Source organism: Geospiza fortis, unplaced genomic scaffold (assembly GCF_000277835.1).
Source record: "Geospiza fortis unplaced genomic scaffold, GeoFor_1.0 scaffold11, whole genome shotgun sequence".
In the NCBI taxonomy this organism is placed as follows: domain Eukaryota; kingdom Metazoa; phylum Chordata; class Aves; order Passeriformes; family Thraupidae; genus Geospiza; species Geospiza fortis.
Genome location: NW_005054304.1, coordinates 14,353,752 through 14,360,636, shown reverse-complemented (window position 1 = coordinate 14,360,636; position 6,885 = coordinate 14,353,752).

Genomic DNA, 6,885 nt, shown 5'->3' with positions numbered 1-6,885 from the left:
TGGTCTCAATATTAAGCTGAAATACTGAAATTTTCAATAAGTGACTTCTAAAAGAGCCATGTCACACTATGCAGAAAGAAGAATATGCAACAAACTGGGTAGAGAGGCTCAATTTCCTTTCCTGCATAAAACCTATTTTTTCTTTGATTATTATAAAAAATGGATATGTGTGAGAAAGAAAAAGGGATATTTGGTCAATATTCTCCTAATTGTTTTGCTCCCTGTATGGTTCCTTTATTAGTTATTCCAGTTACTGTAGTCCTTGAGACTTTTCCTCACTCAACAAGCCACATACCGAAACAAATGTAAGCATGTTTATACCTCTCTGACCTTCTCCAAGATGTTCAGGCTTTTCCTCAATTCTTGCCTATTGAAGTGATTCATAAATCAAAGGAAATAAGATACGGAATGGAACCTTGCTGAGTGGTTGGAAATCTCTAGGTGAATGCATATGGGACTGAAGCATTTGGGAAACAAATTCTTGAAGCTGTGGCTGTTGAACTGAAATGGAATGTTGAAGGTGAACATTCATGCTTAACTCTGATGTCAGTGTTCAGTATCTCAGTAGCAACAATTCTTTCCAAATTATCCCTTTAGGGCCATTTGGCAACACTGACATAAACTTTTAAGAGCCCAGCTATGCTTCAGCAAAAGTCAGTGGGGGCAGAGATCCACTATCCACTTTCTGTGTGATTAATAAGTATTGATGCAAATCCATGAAAACGGGGTTGAGGGTAATTCTAACCAAGAAGGTTATGCACCTAATTACTTCTGAGATAAAAGGGGAATTGTGTATCTTTATTGCTTTATACTTTTTTGAGGATCTGACAAGATCTTTTCTTGTATCTGCGGGAATCCCAGTGATTTTTCAAAATCTTTGAATTAAGTTCTTCAAACAATGGAAAGTTTATGGGAGCTCCCACAAATACTTAGGGACTCTAAGTCCTGCCACACCCATGGGAGTCTTAGCTTGAATGTGCTTCACTGCTTTTGCAAATATGATGGGAATGAAGAAAATGAGTGAACCCTGTAGTGACAGAAACCACCCCTGGCAAGCCTTGCTCTTCTCTAGAGCCAAAGAAAATTAAAATCATACACAAGTCTATGTGTATCTATAAACAGTTTGGCTGCTTGGATCCCACCATGCAGGGAGAGGCAGGAAGCTGACAAACATGAATGATTTAGTGAGGATGGAGTTGTTCAATTTTATACAGAGGGCAAAGGGGAAGACAAAAACTACTACTTGAACATGATTCAATTTTAACCTAAATTGAGTCTTGAATGCACTCCCGTTGACGTCAGTGAGTGTTTTATCATCGGCTTCCTGGGGAGCAGGATAGTGTCTCCTCTGTAAACAAGAGAAATGCGATGTTTTTTTCTCTTCTCTGTTTATAAGGTATATTTGTGGTCCTTACCATAGCAGTCTGAGCACCTACACTGATGTGACTGGAGTCATTCCTGTGCTATGCCTGTGAGTCAGATGTGGTGGTCTGCTACTTCAGAGGATGGGAAGTGAGAGGCAGAAAGTTTGTGATGCTGTCTCCAGTAGATTGCACAGAAGGAGTCTGGCTGGCTCTGCTTGCCTTTTTGTGAATTGGAATTGGCAGACTACTGTAGTTATCCTCAGTAGAATTTAAATGTGAAAGCTGAACTTGGAGGTGAGAAGCCCTGAATATTTTCTGCGGTTAACTCTGGACTGCTTGCTTCATTGCTTAACTGTTGACTTCATCGCTTAAAGAACTCAAAGCTCCTACTCACTCCAGCAGAACCAGGATTTCTCCCTGAAGATTTCATTCAAAGCCCATTGAAAGAGATTTTTGGTCTGTTCAATTAAATGTGGGTCCAAACCCCTCAGTTCATTCATCAGTTGGCTGCATTGCTTGTGCTGAGGTTGAAATTTGCTTCAGCTCTTTTCCAGCATACTTTAGATCGAAAGGCAGTCTGTACCTTGACCTCTCTTTGAGGCATCAAATTAAGGCAACTGAGACCGAGTGGCTTGGATAGTGGAGTGAGAATTGGAAGACCTTGGCTTTGCTTTTAGGTTTTACTGCCTCTTTTAGACTTAGGGAGAAGTTAACTTCTGTTTGTTTTCCCTCCTGTAAACACTGCAAGTGTCAACCTCACTGCACTAAGTGTTGCTTTGGTGGCATTTTCTTTCTCCCTAATAATTTATTTTTATTGTGATCTCCTCAGTGGGAAAGGGCACTTGGATCATTTCAAGTTCAAATTTTTATAAAGCATTTAACAGGACTAGAAATCATAATCTCAACTATTTCTTTGCTAAATAAAGGTTGTTGAAGTTTGCATTCAGGGGAGATTTAGACCACAGAAAGTAATAGTTTTATGTGCTTTGTGGAGCTCCAAGTTGTAAGAGACAAAGCCATAATGTGACTACATCAGCGTTTTTTGATTTGCATAAAGTCAAAAATATCACAAGGGTCAGTCTTTTTTCTGACTTTTCACATATTGATTTTTTAGGGAAACCAGTAAATTGCAAACACTTGAAAATGGCCAGAAAAGAGGAACAAACTACTATGGAAAATAAAGACCGTGATTTTGTTTGGTCACTAGATGGGAAGTCTTTATCTGACATGCTTATATTGGCTGAAGGGTCAGTAATTTTTTATTTATTTGATATCTTTAATACCTTGGGAAGCATCGTGACAAAACTTAGAATTCATTTAATGTATGCTTGGACAGAGTGCAGACATGACATTGCTTTACAGCTTCTTTGTGTATATCTTGATGTGAAACATTTATGACCTTTATTTACAGCTCCTTCTTCTTTGGTGTTCCAGACATGTAATTCAATTTATATGCATCTGAATCATAAAATACTACTCACCACTGTTCAGTTCTTCTTGCCCAGTTTTTCTTTTGCCAGGAAATGTCATTGTTGAACAGGCTTTGCCAAACCCTGGTAGCTGCAGAGAAGCTGCTTGGGTTGCTTGAAGGAATCTCTGGTATAGCCTTGGTGGGCACTTTTTGTGTACATGAGGTGGTTTTGGTTGTAGTATTGTTTTCCTTGGGAACTAAAAGTATTTGAAAATGGTACAGCTGATATTCTTAGCTACTTGGCTTTTTTTTTTTTTTTTTTTGTAAGAAATGGGTGCAGAATGAGGGCGTTATAAATTCATTGCTCATTTATATGGGCTTTGACTGCTTTACAGTCCACATGGGACAGTAAAAAATGATAGGGTATCAAGTTAGAAGAAAGGTATTAAGACATAATATCCAGTTGCTGTCCAGCCCCTCCATGAAGGAAATATTGTGACTTTCCATCTGAATTTTCAGCTACAATAGGCTATCAAGGATGTGATGCAAGTGTAAATTTATGAAAGACTTTGAAGCATCAAACAACAGACACCCTTGCCTCTCCCACTAAAGCTACCAATTTTACCAGGGAACCATTTGGTTGATTCCTCTAAAAATTCTTATTCTTTTTAAACCAGAAAGCAGCCTCACCTATCCTACTCCTGATTTTTTTTAACATGTTGGCCAATTAATGTCTTAATTGAAAGAAGACATTACACAGAATTCATCTGTTTTTTAGATTATATGCACATAATTTATAACATATGCTGAATTCATAACAGTTATGAGTGAACACTTTCAACTCTTAAAAGCATTTGACACTTAAATTAACAGTGTCTCCACCGTAATCCTGCCTTACCCACAATATTAGATGTTTTGCTTACAAAACATATACTCTGGTTAAGACAGAGACGATGTGGTCTAATCTAGGTGGAGCATCTTTTAATATAAGAAGTTAGTTTATTAACATAGATTTTAATTATATGAAAGGAAATATATCTAGATATTAGTCTACATTCCTCAAGAAAAGGAATTTTTTCTGTTTTGATACTGATATCATATTTACTGAAAGATGGAACAATTCCACCAGAATCAGTAGAAGAAACTTAGTGTAATCTTAGTGCAAAACTCATGCTGGACCTTAACTGTTAAAATTCAAATATTTCATCCAAAACCAGAGGATACTTTTAAGGAGCAATTTATTTAAGTTATGTGCAGTGAGGTAAGACTCAAGTGCTTCCCTTTTTTTTGAAAAGTGAAAATTGTGTCATAAATTTCAGAAACACACTTCTTTGAGTGGTAATTATTCCCATAATAAACATGCAAAAAATTGTGAAATGTACCCTTCAATAAACTTTCCTTGATAAAATAATGGACACTCATTATCCAAATCCTAAGTGAACTGCAATGTCGTCATTGTCACCTGCATCTTCACAAGGAACAGAAGAGGGGGAACTCCCCAGCAAAGGTGGCTGGTTCCTGAAAAATGCTTGAGAAAGTTGAGCGGTCAAACAAAATGAAGGAAACTTGCAAAGACACTGGGTACAGATGTTCATGGTGTGGATTATATATTGTTCGTAGTTCTTGTTCCTTGCCTTTGAGACTGAGTGAGAGTTGGTCTCTTGAAAGCTCTATCTATCACTGCAAATACTCAGGGGTAAACCTCACTATGACTAGGAAGGAAATTCTGCAGATGAATGTTTTGGCTGGGTGCCTTATGAAGAAGTAGCTGAAATATTGGTCTACAGAACTTCCTTTCCTCAGCTTTGTTCAACCTGTTAAAGTCCCTGCTCAGAAAATAACCAACCCACAATTTGCTGAAATTGGATCTGGAAATCTGGTAGTTCTGTTTGACTTGGAGGATGGAAAGCTTTAAAGAGTTGAGGTAAATTGAGTATCCTGTTGGCTAAGAAAAAGTAGTTTTCCACAATGAAGAACAAATTTGGATTTTTTAAAGCAAGTCAGAAGCACTTACAAAAAGTTGTTTTAAAAAGTAATGTGAAAGTAACAACTGAAGACTCACCCAGTCCTAAGACAGAACCTAGGAAGAATGGATAAATTTTCTGTTTAGTTTTCTACTTACTTTCCTTCATCTGACTTAGTTGAGAGTTAATGCAAAACCTCAGAAAAGAAAATGCTCCAAAATTTCCATGAAAATGTTGTGACATTGTAAGGTTCTTTTTTTCCCCGAAAGAGAGAGACGTTTACTAAATAGCATGTGGATGGAATAGTAGTGACCATGGGGACTATTCCTTGCTCCCAGCTTTGACAGGGTGCATCATCACTGTTGTTATGATTGTTTGCCTTCTGAAAGGTCAGATAAAGAGATTAGAGATAGGAATGATGATGGCTGGTAATATTCAGAGGTTAACTGAAAGGATCATACCATTTCCTTAACTGTAAGAAAAATTATTAGTATGGAATGCTTTTCAAAGGAGCCTCCCTTCCAGTATGGTATTTAGCCCAAGCCTCCTCCTCATTATCTATTAATACTCTATCTTTAAATCTAAGCCTCACCTCCATTATCTATTAATAGTTTATCTTTAAATCTGGTGAATACCAAGCTCATTATTTTACTGCCCACTCAATCTGAAAGATAAAGGACAAAGGGAAATGAAGAGAAAGCCTCCACAAACCAACCAAAAGAAAAAAGAAAATAAAGAAAAAAAATCCACCAGGACTGTGGTTACAAGAATGTTTGCAAAGGTCTTAATAACTTCACTGACATAAAGCATTCTCTCTGCACTCACTGCAGGTGCAGCATTCCAGCTCCCTGGAGAAGCTTGTCTTTAAGTCTTTTCTCCTTGAGTCTTTCCACTCAAGTGAGAGGTGGGAGGCACAGCTTGAAAGTCTGTTCCCCTAAGATTCCTCCCCAAAGGTACCAAAAATATTATGTCTCCAGGTTTGTCAGATGTTTTCCTTGGGCTTTTCCTTAGGAAGTTTACCGTAAGGTAGGACACCTGCTATTACGTGCAATAGCAATGTATCAGAAGGTACATGAAATGTAATTGAAAGAGGAAGGAAATGAAGGAAGATTTGAGCTGCCACCCTGAATAACTGATGGAGCAGTCAGCTGATTTCCCTCTGTAGAAACAGGGTTTTCTGCAGGAGAGGGACCATTTGTCTCTATAAACTCTGACCTGCTAAACTTCCTGTATGAGCTGAACATAACCAGATCATGACACTCTCCTGTGGATCTTCTCTTTTCTATCCTTTTTTTTGTTCCTTCCCACCCACTGCTGTATCAGCAAATAATGAAATCTTCCTGCCCTATCAAAGGACATGGGCATGGAAGAACTGGTGAAAAGGAGTAATAGATCTTACAAGAATTCAGAGTTCTTATGATGTCTTGTTCATGACAAGTTGTTCCCCTGATTATTCCACGTATATCAAAACAGTAGCCCTTTTGGTAAAGGATTTTTACAGTGAATTTTCTTGCCTTTTCGCCTGTAATAAGAATAGAGAACTACAGAAAGTAATTTTATTTTGCTTTAGCAAGAGATACTGATTTTTTTGCAGAGGCTTCCTGAAACAGTGAGAAATGAACGGAGAAAGGACAGAAAATTTCCCATGACCTTTGGTCTCTGCAGGAACAAGGCGATAAAAAGATGCTTAATAATTTATCTACTAAATAGCAAGTTGCACATGAGACGTGTCCCATCTTTATAAAAGCTCTGGTGTTTGGTGGTTAGACTCAAGAAAAGCATTTTTCTCCTTCCCTGTTCTTATTGATGCTGACACTGTTGCTGTTGGCAGCTTTCTTAAACTACAGAAAGGAGTTTAGCCTTGAAGTAAGTCTTCATTGCCACACGAGCAGCAGCCTTTCTCTTTGCCACGGCTAGAGGGTTTTGCTACCATTTTGTGGTATCTAAACTTGGAAAACAAACTATTTTGAACCCTTCAGCTAAAAATCTTTAGGATTCTAAGGCATTTTTACACCAATTCTTAAAGATTACTGGAAAATCAATGCAAACAATTATAAAAGTACTTAAGGCAGAGTTGTTAGGAGCTCCAAATAGACAACCATTACATTAAATTTCAGCTGGGATGGATTTCACTCAAGTGTGGAAA